The 12,373-nt window shown below is 42.6% G+C and overlaps 1 protein-coding gene across 6 annotated transcripts in view; it reads right to left on the bottom strand.

Moving 5' to 3' along the window:
* Positions 1-9,775, bottom strand: part of RFX2 (regulatory factor X2) — a 97,864-nt gene extending 88,089 nt beyond the window's left edge. For 3 of the 6 annotated variants that reach the window (XM_074939709.1, XM_074939713.1, XM_074939714.1), the window contains exon 1: positions 9,641-9,763. The gene's annotated coding sequence lies outside the window, so the exon portion shown is untranslated. Of the gene's footprint in view, positions 1-6,776; positions 6,814-8,745; positions 8,769-9,640 lie in introns of those variants that run through there. The other 3 variants (XM_074939710.1, XM_074939712.1, XM_074939711.1) reach the window with 3 other exon arrangements.
* Positions 9,776-12,373: the final 2,598 nt, after the last annotated feature.

Below are 12,373 nucleotides of genomic sequence, written 5' to 3'. Positions count from 1 at the left end.
AAGCCATTATTGCCTCTTATTATCTGCACTTGTTAAAGAAATACCTCCCCCCATGGTTGTTCATCCTGAAGGTCATGCATATTTGATAAGATCCACATTTCAGGTGTTGGGTGGATTTTGATCTGAAACAAAATAGGAAATATGTTTAAATGCAGAGACTGAAGAAGAGATGACTAGAATCAATGTGTGTGTGTGCATGCGTGCGCGCATACACAGAGTCTTTAGGCACAGAGAGGATTTCAAGTTCTGTTAATTTATTGTCAGTACATCACAAAACAACTCAGGAGGAAGGAGTTGGAAAGAGAAGGGCAGTCTCACACAGAACCTTCAGAACTGCAATGCCCAAGAACAATGTAGCTGAAATAAGGAGTGCTGTCTTATCTCAGAATTTCCTTGCTTTGCATTTTTCGTGATCTTCACCTTATCAGAGGCTAGTGTAGAATTCTATTTTCTAGCCAAGCAAAAACATAATCTAGATAAATGAAATTTATTAATTTACTGCCTGCCTGAAAGGCTCCTGAATCTGGATAGTTACATTGACCGTTACATCTGGCCTAAGAGAAAAATGAAATCTGGCTGCCTGCTTCAGTTTCCTTGTGAATGCCACTGCAGGGAAAAAATAAAATAAAATAAATAAATAAAAGGATGATTTGCCCACCTGCCACATTTTGCTAAATCTTTCTTCCTGCTTCTCTCAGTGAGTTGTGGCCCAGACTGTCCATAACGAAGACCCTCTGGAGAATAACAAAAGAAACTCCTGCAGTCAGAGGGACTGATATAATCTTTCCCCTTTCTTCTGGTGCTTTCTTCACCTTATCAGCATTACCCAGCATTATCTGGGTTTAGCCTCAGTCAGCTAGCTTTTAATCTAGATAGCAGGTAAGTCTCTCTACACCAAATGACAGATCGGAGAATATAGAGTTGAGTGTCACCTGCATACTGAAAATACTGCAGCCCACACTTTATTGCTAACCTTCTTAAATCCCATACACACTCAGCAGAAGAGGCAGAAAAGTTGCCCAAATACGACTCTGAGATCTCCCACAAAGAAGAGAAAGCTCTCAAGCAATTCCATTTTCTCTTGCTGGTTCTACAAACTCATCATCCATATTTCATGGTCAATGGTATTAGAGGCATCTGACAGATCTAAAAGAATCAGCACAAATATCTGATCTTCATTTATCACCAGGAGGAGATTCTGTGTATGTACAGAGCCAAGCACAACTTTAGCACCTAACAGCACTAGTGGTGTTAGGTGCTAAAGTATACAAATTAATAATAAGAAAGAAAACAGGCTTCGTCTCTGTACCATACTCAGGATGAAGTTCTCATTAAATAGGGCCAAGGAAATCCAAGGAATCTAGACTTTCTTCACACTCAGCTTTTCAACAAGAGTCCTGTGGCACCTTATAGACTAACAGACGTATTGGAGCATACGCTTTCGTGGGTGAATACCCACTTCGTCAGATGCAACCAGATAAGGTATATTTGAGACAAGATGATAACTGGAGAGGTTGCTGTCCTCAAGCAATTAACTGAACAAAGACCTAAAGTTGTTCCATTAGCAGATGCTACATCTTTCCCCACCTTGAGTAAGAATTGAAAATCAACTCCAGTAAAGCTCTGGAACCTCCATGTTGGCTTACCCCAGCCAAGAGAAACAGGGATTTCACTCTCAGCCCACACATCCTCCATAATCTCCGGAACCTCAGTGAGAGGCACTGCTGAAACCCAAGCAGAAAGCTTCAGCTTTTATGCCAGCCACCCAGGGCTCTACTAAGTTAGTGGTAGATAGCTAAAGCAGACTCTATGAAACCTTACCTGCAAAATAACATGAAAATTCCTCAGTGAGAGATACGCCATCACCAGACGCAAGTTAGCTAGATTAACCACCCAGTACAGTTCTGCCCAGCAAATGCTATGCTATGGTGAAGGTGAAGTTACTCTTCTTCAAAGCCATGAAATAATCTTTTCAAAACCTTTTTGTGATACCATTGGTCACAGTGAGAAAGATTTCTGCCACCAATGCTACATCATTGTCTCCTCCTGTTTCATCAGTGGCAGACAATCAAAATACCATTGTGACCAGCAAATTTAAATGGCTACTTCCCTGATTTCAACAGCCACTGCATCAATAGTTTAGGATAACAGTTCATTATAAAATGCCCCCACCATCCACTGGCTGAGTGGCCTGTGGATAAGGTAATGCTCTGCTTCAGAGACTTCTGAAACCTAGCACACTCCCATTAGTCACCAAGGATGGCTATCAAAAGAAGACCTTTACTCTAGTCCCAGAACTGAAGAGATAGTCTATGACCTCTAAGAATTGCTATACTGGGTCAGACCAGTTACACATCTAATTTGGTACCTGCCTCTGACATTGGCCAGTACAAAGTGCTCCAGAGAAAAAGTACCAAACAACAACCTCCTCCCCATCCAAAGTTCAACACTTTGGAATAATTTGCCATAGGGGAATCCTTGTTTTCCCAACCCTCGCCCCCCATCAGTCAACAATTGGCTGATGCTCTGAAGCAGGAAGGTTTATATCTCTTTTTGCACCCCATCTAACATAAATGTGGATCTTCTTAACCACATCAATGGCCAATCCTTTTTTGAATCCTACTAAAAGTCTTGGCCTCAACAATATCATCCAGCAGCAAGTTCCACAGATTAGTTACCCTGTTACCTCTAATTTCATCCCAAAACCCAAATTCCACTGTTTGGCCAGCTGAATGTTGAGCCAGAAACTATCTGGGACAGTCCCATGGTTGTCATGGTGGCCATAGGATCTTAAGCTAACTCTGAAGAGCTGTCTGACAATGCCTAGGCAGGTGGTGAGCTGAGGCTACTACTTGGTAAAATGAACATGTTAAGCATACTATTACCTCACCTTATCCCCTGTCCTTTTCTATTTGCTGTATCTTGTCACACTCCTAGACTGTCATGTCTCTGAGGCAGGAACTTTCTTAAGCCTGATCTACTCTTAAAACTTAGGTCAATGTGTGTACAGTGCTCAGTGCTGTAAAAATTGCAGACCTAACCCCCGGTGTAAATGCAGCTACGTTGATGGAAGAATGCTTCTGCCAACCTAGCTACCATTGCTCAAGGAGGTGGTGTTCCTACATGGATGGAAAAACTCCTTCCATTGTTGTAATCTGTGTCTACGCTACAGGGTTGCGACAGCCCCATAGTGCCCATAGCGTAGAAGACATGGCCTTAGTTATGTCTCTGTGCAGTGCCATGCACAATGGGGCACCTGATCCTTTAATGAGGCCTGTAGGCACTACCATAATACAAATAATTAAGAATTGTCAGACACACAGATAATGAAGTCACCCAGGACACTTTCTTTTAGCAACTCCAGTACCTCTGCAGAAGTAAGTTCCATCAGCAATTTGTACATTAATGCAGGACCCATCTTAATTCCATCCTGTGACTTACATACGAGCTGGGTACAATTTAAAATCTAGTTCTGGAATGGGAAGCCATCTGTGTTTAGAGCCAGATGCAGTCAAAGCTACATGATTCACACTAAATGGGTATCAAAATAAACCACACAAATACAGACAAAGAATCAGACAGACAATGAAAAATAACGTTTCCATGAAGGCAGAAGCAACAGAGAGCATATTCATATATATTCAGTAGGTATATACATGCTTTACTACACTGGAGGTTGTTTCCAGTATGCAGACTTAACATTTCATAAGGTCAATATTGTATCTTGACCATGTCTTTTCCTGTAACTAATCCTCACTTTAGGGTTGAAGATTCTAGATTTACTAGCCATTCTGGATATTCTGGATACAGGTGGGTGCCTAAGAGGCGTGCAGTTGCTCCAGCCTAAATTCACTAAAATATGATCATAGCCTCTAAAAAGCCCCTTTCAGCATAATAAGCCATTTTCAAAAGATACTAAAATAAACACATTCCTTTCAAAGGAACCAGCCATCCCTTAAAAAAATCAGAGCTTCCCAGATTTTTTTTTTAAATATCAGAAGACCACCTAATAAGCCCATCAGAAGATTTAGTTGTAACATGCAAGTAGCTGTGATGGTAATAAAAACCAGCCTCATCAGTTGTACTCTTTGAAGTTGAATGGATAACATACCAACTCTGACACAAAGATCATGACTACATTCAATTTTGGACTAGGATCCATCTATATGCATTTCCCCACACATAGGGCAAGATTTTGGAAGTTAGCTCCCATGTATTTGTTAATAAAAGTGAGCCCAATTCACCCTTGGGGTAACTCCAAGAACATCACTGAGTTACACCAGGGATGAATCTGGCAGAGTCTGTCCATCTTCATCATGACTGATAGTACATGATGACAGTGAGGACACACGTACTATCACATCTATACAGTCTATCCCCAGTCCCAAAAGCTATTCCTCGTTTAAATAATTATTCGAACAAATGGCCCAAAGAGAACAAGATGAATGTGCGAACATCAGTTTTCTTTGTCTGCTGTTAATTTGTAAATATCCACATAGGGTATGTATCCACAGATGATTCATTACACTTCTTGCACATATCTTCCACACACTCATCTTCACGATAGTGTTTTGTGATACTGGTCCCTTTGAAAGTGTAACTGCAATGCCCAGTTATTAAGAAGGCTAAATTTCTAGCAGAGATTAACACAAGTATAGTAGGAAGTCAACTATGCTGGGAAGTCTTCCTGCATATACGTTAGATAACGATATGCTCAGGAGAATAAACTTTCTTCTAAACAACAACAAAAGAATCTAGTCCCATTATGATATGTAAATTACTTTACAAATGCCATTATTTGGCATTGGTACAGATCTTCAAACCCTACCTAGCACCAAATCAACAGAACACAAATCAAAAAAAATTTTAAGGTCATGGTTGGCAGAAGTCCTACCACTTTTACATTGCACAGAAATCTCCTGAAATGTTTCCCTCTATTCTCATCACCACACCTCAAAACTGTCCCTTGCTCTTCAACTTCATACAGAAAAAAAAAAGGACTACCTCCCTGTCATAAGTAAATATGAACATTCTTTAAACAAGGGGAAGCAACAGAATTCCTTCACTAATCGAAGAGATGAAATCATGTGTCTAAATGCAACTCAACACACTTAAAAAAACAAACAAACAGTTGAATGGTATCTACAGAATTTCGGTATTTTCTGTTTGTTCTTTAATAGCTAGTTGAGACAAAAGTACAGCAGTTTTTCATAGAACAACTTCATTCAAAGCTGAGGATTCCCTGTAGCTGGAAATATGATTCACACAGTGCAGTGCACTGAAATAATTCATGTCTTGCATTGTTCATTAAGAACACAAATTCTCTGTAAGTGGGTTCCCTGTACATTAGGATTCCCAGTTACCAAACGTATTAACGTGTACATGGTTCAGCCTGAAAAGATATATTATGTTGCCCATTAACGGATTCACATCATAATTAGTTCACATGCTACACAGACACTGGGACAGTTTAACTGAAGAAAGCTAGTACATTCTGAGACAATAAGGTGGATTTGTGGGTGTTTGAACACAGGAATAAAGAATTGCCAGTGCAAATAAGACAAAATACCTAGTCTCAAAGCACAGACAGAACAAAAGAAAAATCCATATGTTTCACATATCAGAAATATAATCTCAAATCACAGGATTGCAGTTACCAATGCTCAAGGAAATTAGATTGTCTGCTCAGCACCCCACTTCAAGTCCTATCATGCTACTCAGGACAGCACTTTGCTCCAGCTGGCATGTGTCCAGACTTTAACTGTGCTGGCATTTGTTTCTAGAAAAGCAGAGAGGGGGAAACTGGTTTAAATATATCTCAGCAGTCTTCAGCAGAAACTTTTGCTGAAGAGTGTAGCATTAAGGTGAAGGCATTCCTGATTCAATAGCTTATCATTATATGTCTTTGTGCTCCATAAGATACTTTTGGATTCAGAGAACATTTTCAGTACTAAATCTGGAGAATTGCACAAAATATAAATTAGGTCATCTATGTTTTCAGTCTGTATTTAAAAAAAGAAACCAGATCTCTATTAAAGCTAAGATGTGTCAGTCTTCTGGAGTTTTACAAATATGAAGCTATTTAAAAACTACCAAAGTAATTTGTTTTTCTATACAATTATTAATTTTGAACCAGCAAGAAAAGAAACAGTTGTTAACTATTGAGATGAGACAGTCTCATATCAGTCCTGAACAAGTTTGGCTTAGAAATCATATGAGTGGAGGATAAAAAGAAACAGTCCGGGTTAAATATAAGCAACTGTGATTTATTTCCCTTTAGCACTGATGTTATAAATTTGCAATTTAAGGGTCTGATCCTGAGAGATACCAAATACCCACAACATCCTTTGATTTCAGTGGAAGTTGTGGGTGCTCAGAACTTCCCCATGTCTGGTCTTATATTATTGTGATAAAGCAGAGATTTAAGAGATACACGGAACTGGCACAAAACTTCACAGAAAACAAGTTTCCAAGCCACATACCCAAGATTATACAGAAAGTGAATTTCAAATTTGTGCATATAAATAGCCAACCCAGAAGGGCTTGTGTAGACTTTCAGAGAACAGAAACAATACCATGCAATCTTCTATGCCCCTCCCTCAGTAGTACTGGAAGATCTCACGAACATTCATCCTCTCAGCACCAGTATCACTCCCATTTTACAGACTGGGAGCCAAGGCACAGAGAAATATGTCAGTGTTGCCAACTCTCACTATATTTGTTGTTTTTCTTAAAGCCCCAATTCCTGAAGTCAGGTGATTACATGAGACTCTTACCTTTCCTTTAAAAAGAGTCCGTTTCTAGCCCTCATGGTTTCAGAGTAGAGCTTGAAAACATGAAGTCTAGAGGCTCTAAAAACAGAAGGCACATTTTAAACAAGAAATGTTGGTTTCTTTTTAAATTACTCTCATAACTTTTGAACAGTGCTGGCAATATCAAGATTTTCAAAAAGACCTAAGCGCCAGGTTTTCAAAATGTAGCCATAAGTATCACAGGGGGAGCTACTGAGTGCTAGGTACTTTTAAAAGTCTGGTTCCAATTGTGGATACTGAAAACCTGACCCTAAGGGACTAGAGCAAGGTCTTTGGAGTCCAAATCCAAAGCTGTAAGCACAAGATTATCTTTCCTTCTAACCAATCACCACTAATCAAGTTATTTTGAGTAGCAATTATTGTATATTCACAGGAAACTATTCTTAGTCCAATCAGAGTTCATAAATTTTCAAACAAACTGAACAAAAGCATGTTCATCTTGAATAATGTAATTGAAGAAGTCAATAATCTGCTTGTGGATATTCCAAATGCAGAAAAATAAATTATATCATTTGTTGCAAGGTATTCACTCAGTTCTACCTCAAGTACTATAAACAAACAAGATTTTGCATCTTTTAAAAAAAAGATTAAAAAGGTAGAATGTTTAGTATCTAAGTTAAAGAATGGAATGATGTAGTCAGTCTACAGGAACTCTGTCTTAAATAGACACATTTGAGGTGGATCTTCTCTTACACTGATATTTGGTGTATAACAACATGTGTTATTCAAAATAAACAGGAGCAATCAAGTGAAGAATAGCCTGCACCTGCTTCACAAAGTTCCTATTAAGATTTTCACATATTACTCTAACTGCAGGAAAAACAGAGAGTAAGACTTGCTAGCTCCAGAGGATTGAATCAAATAAATGACAGGTGGAAACCAAACGAGTTTTGCTAGATGTGAAGTTAATATAAAAACCCAGGAGAAAAGGAGGAGGAGGAAAAAGGGAGCAAAGCTTATGCAAGTTCCTTTAAAAAGAAGCTACTTGAGTCAGCTACCATTTTTCCTTCTTTTTAATTTACATTCATGCCATGCATCCAGAAACTTACAATGTGAAAAGGAGAAGAAGGAACGGGTTACTTTGGCCAGTGCTATGTACCAACTAATTGTTCTTTCAGGGAATACTTTTGTTCAAAACAAAACATCAGAACATGAAATTCAGGGCACAAAAATAGGAAGAAATAATTTATCATTAGAGGTTTTGAACTCCCTAACATTTGTATCAATTCTTCCACCTCCAAGATAACCAGAGGGTAAAGAAACACAACTCAATGCCACACTTGAGTCCCAAGGCTGATTTGTATTTCTTTCTTTTTTTTTTTTTTAAAGAGAAGGCAACAGAGTTTAAAAGAAACCTATTAAATCATTTTGCATGATGGTGGTTACTGGAAAAGTTACAGAATAAGAGTGATAGGAAAGAAAGGAAAGAGATTAAAATTAGATGAGATAAAGAAAGAAAATAAATTAGAAAAAATGTAAAATCCAAACCCTTAAAAAAAATGGGAAAAAATGTTTCAGAGGAATGTGGCTCCATTTTATCCAATATCCTTGTCTTTCATAGTGGCCAGAACTGGATGCTTCAGAGGAAAGTGCAAGAAACTCTGTAGTGAACAATTTAGGAATAATCTACCCACAGGGGAAGTTTCTTCTTAAACTCTATCAGTGGAAGTTTGTTTATGCCCAGAAGCACAAGTGTTGAGATACTTTATAAAATCTCATCCTATCTAATGAAAACAGCAGATGCTCTCAGCATCTACTTACTTATCGAATCCTCTGTAAAATATTGCTAAACTCTTGCCGTAGTGAGTTCCACAGGTTACATATGCATTGGGTAAAAAAAGCATTTAATCAATGTCATATTTGTTGCCTTTCCATTTCACTGACTGTCCCCGTGATCTTGTATTATGAGAAAGGGTAAGAGCACTTAACTCACCTTCTCTATGCAATTGGTTAAAGGCAACATTTCACTAAAAGGAAAAGGCAGGAGAAAGTGTTGGGAGGAGAGTGGTGTTGTGGCAGGCTCTCTCCAAAACAGAGAAAAGGCCAGTGTGGTGTGTACATCATCTGATAACAAGCCTCCCCCACCAAAAATACCTCAGGCAGGGGCTGGGCAGAGAAATCTCTGAGCAGCAGCTCCCAACGCCCACAGGAAAAAGTTTGCAGAGAGGCAGCAGGAAAATAAGTTACATTAATAATAAATAACATGCAGCCAAAAGCCAGGGAGAAAGCCACGGCACAAACCGGTCTAACTCCAGTCCCACCTCCTCTAAAAATCAGATAAACTCCAGGTCCCCTCACACTGCCACACAAACAAGATTCACTCCAGCCCCAGTCCTCCAGATCAGTCAGTCCAGCCCCCACCCACATAAGCCAGAATCTCTCCAGCCTCCCTGTCCCTCCATAGGCTCCTCAGCTCCCTCTCCTACTAACCAGTCACTCCAGCCCCCTCCCACGAACTAGAGTCACACTCGTCTACACCAATCCAGCAACTCCTGCCCCCTCCATCCCCCGACCTGGAGTTACTCCTGCCCCCTCCCGCGAATTAGATTCACACTAGTCTACCTCAGTCCAGTCCCTCCAGCCACCCCCCCCCCGCATGCCTCCGAAGTCACTCCAGCCCCGTAGCACAAACCAGAGCCACTCCTGCCCCCTCCGCCCTCACCCAAATCGGAGTCACCCCTGCCCCTCCACCCCGCACAAACCGAAAGCCATTCCTGCCCTTTGCCCCCAAAACCAGTTTCACTCCAGCCCCCTGGCCCGTCTTGTGGCACCCCAAAGGGGGTGGGGCACCTCCCCTCAGGGACCCCATCCCATCCCTGCCCTCTCACCTGCCCTCCCCGCCGGGCTCCCCGGGCTGCGCTGGGCTCCGGCTGCCGGGGCTGCGTGTTGCTACCGTTGGCAAGTAACAGTCTCCAGGACTACGGTCACTATGGCGCCTCGCGCGGGGTCTCGAGGCAACTGTTGCTACCCTCTCGTCTAACGTCACATGCAGGCCTCGCCCTCTTCTCGAGGAAGGGAGGGGGTCTGGGTTCCGCGGCAGCTGGTTGGCCCTAGGGCTGTCGCTCACATAGAGGGCGGGGCGGGCTGCGGCCAATCATGTGAGGGTAGGGGTGGGGCCGGGAGTTGGCGCGCGCTTTGGCGCTTCAACTGGAGGGAGGAGAGACCGTTCAGGAGTGGGAGGGGCCAGCAGAGGACGGGGTCACCTCAGCCGTCGGTCTGGGGCATGAGCCTTCCCGCGCCTCCCCTCAGCCCGGCGCGGGGAGCCGGTCTGCTGCTGCCCCTCGCCCCGCCCAGCGGGCCACGGCCTCGGTGCCCAGGAGCCGGGGGCTAGTGAGGGAGGGAGTAATGGGGGCGGGGGCTGGCGGGAATGAGGGGGTAATAGGTGGGGCTGCTGTGGGAGAAAGGGTAACGGGCTAATGGGGGTCTGAGCTGGTGGGGGTAAGGAGGCAGGGTGGGGGTTATGGGGCAGGGACTGGTAGAGGTAAGGGGGCAGGGTGAGAGGGTAGTGGGGTGGGGCTAGGAGTAAGGGGGCAGGGACTGGTGGGGGTGAGAGGGTAAGGGGGCAGGGTGAGAGGGTAGTGGGGTGGGGCTAGGAGTAAGGGGGCAGGGACTGGTGGGGGTAAGGGGGCAGGGTGAGAGGGTAGTGGGGTGGAGCTGGGGGTGAGGGGGCAGGGACTGGTGGGGGTAAGGGGGCAGAGTGAGGGGGTAAAGGGGTGGAGCTGGTGGTAAGAGGGGTTGGAGCAGGATGAGGAGGTAATGGGGTTTGGAGCTGATGGGGGTTAATTAGTGATGAGAACTAATAGAGGACATGGGGAGGCAAGGCTGGGGCTGTGGGGGCAGAAAGGGGTACAGGCAAATTGGGAGAGAGGATGCTGTGGGGGCTGAAAGGGAAACACAAAATGGGGCAGGCACTGAAGTGGATGGTAGTAGACTGGGGAATAGAGACAGAATCCCCTTTTGCTCTAGGACATAGGTTCATGCCCTTCTTCTTATGAAGCGAACTGCAAGGTGTTTAATGAAGATAAGTGGTGAGGACTTCAATTTCCCTTCTCATCCAAAAGACATCCCATTCCACTCCCCTCCATCACCATGCTGTGGCATTAGCTTCAGTGCTGACTCAGGGATGAGCATCACCTTCTAAGTAACCAGCACCACCTAGGTGTTCCTTTATCCACGCACTGACTAGAACTGACCCCTACTTACCTTGCCAGACCTGCAAAGTTCCCAGCCTACAGCCATGGGTCATATTTAGAATTTCCCCTTATTGACTATGGTTTTTCACTTTTCTCCCTACAAATTCATCTGTTTTGTTAAAATTTGTAACATCTAGAGGCTCCACCCAAGATCTTGTGCTAGGTGCAGTACGTGAACACAGTGAAAGATGGTCTCTGTATTGAAGAGTTTACCATCTAAATAGATAAGACAGGTAACAGGTTCAGGGGAAAGTAGGGGTGCAGAGAGTGGAAGGGATTTACTTGCCCAAAGTCATCCAGCAGGTCAGTGACTATTGATGGGTAAGCTTGTTGCATAGATAGATTTGACTAGACATTTGAATCTTCACCTTTCAGTTTGTTTGCATTTTTTACAAGTGAAATTCTAGCCAGTTAAATATTAAAGAGCGGCTGTTGCATTATGGGAAACTGCCAAATCTCTCTGGAAATAGTCTGCTTATAGATTAGCTGCATTTCTGTTCCCTCACCCCTTTACCACACATGGTCATTTGCATCTAAACAGGCTCTTTGTTTCTTAAGAATTTATTTGCTCTTGTTTATTTCTCCCTACCTGAACTAATAATTCTCCATGACATCAAAATGGTTTCCATAGCAATCAATTGTGAAGTCACAAACAACAAGCAGAGGATTACAGTTTGAGTTGAGGTCAAGCGGCCAAAGTAGAAAGAAAGCAGAGATCCTGTATTAATGCAAATGTCCTTGGAAATAACATTTGAGCAAATACTGTTGTGTAGTGTTGCTGTATGCTGTTAAACATCTGCCATTCTCCCCCCAGACAAGGCTGCATTTCAGCACTGGGTGTGGCACTTCCAGAACATGGTGTTTGTAATTCGGTTTGGGGTTCTTTCTGGATGAAATGTGTAAACTACCATTTGATACAAATAATCTGTCGGCAGGATTGTTTCTAAGTGGAATATACATTACGGGTTTTCATGAGCCAGCCAGGAAATAGTCTACAGAATGTCTGACTATATAATTTGAATGGCTTTAATGGAAAGTCCATTTCCCTGTTAAGCTGTGTGTGTGAATTAAGCTAGAGTGTGTATTAAGGAGACATCTGCTGGTTGAGATTGCACAATGACTTGTAAGGCACATTTCAAAAGGGCTTGTCTAGAGTTAGGAAACTTCGGAGCAGTATAATAATGCTGATGAAAACATCTAATGTAGACATACTGCACCATTGCAAAATGAGGTTTGCACACTGGGACCATTTATGTTTGTACAGTGCCTAGCACTGTTGGGCTGAAAAACAGACCCACAAACACCAAACGGTACAGGCAGGACCTAAATCTCTAACCTTTGGACAAAGAGATTCTCAAAAGCTGGAAG

This window comes from Natator depressus, chromosome 25 (assembly GCF_965152275.1).
Source record: "Natator depressus isolate rNatDep1 chromosome 25, rNatDep2.hap1, whole genome shotgun sequence".
NCBI classification, from domain to species: Eukaryota; Metazoa; Chordata; order Testudines; family Cheloniidae; genus Natator; species Natator depressus.
Note: the sequence above shows the minus strand (reverse complement) of the source record. Positions and strands in the feature narration are given on the sequence as shown.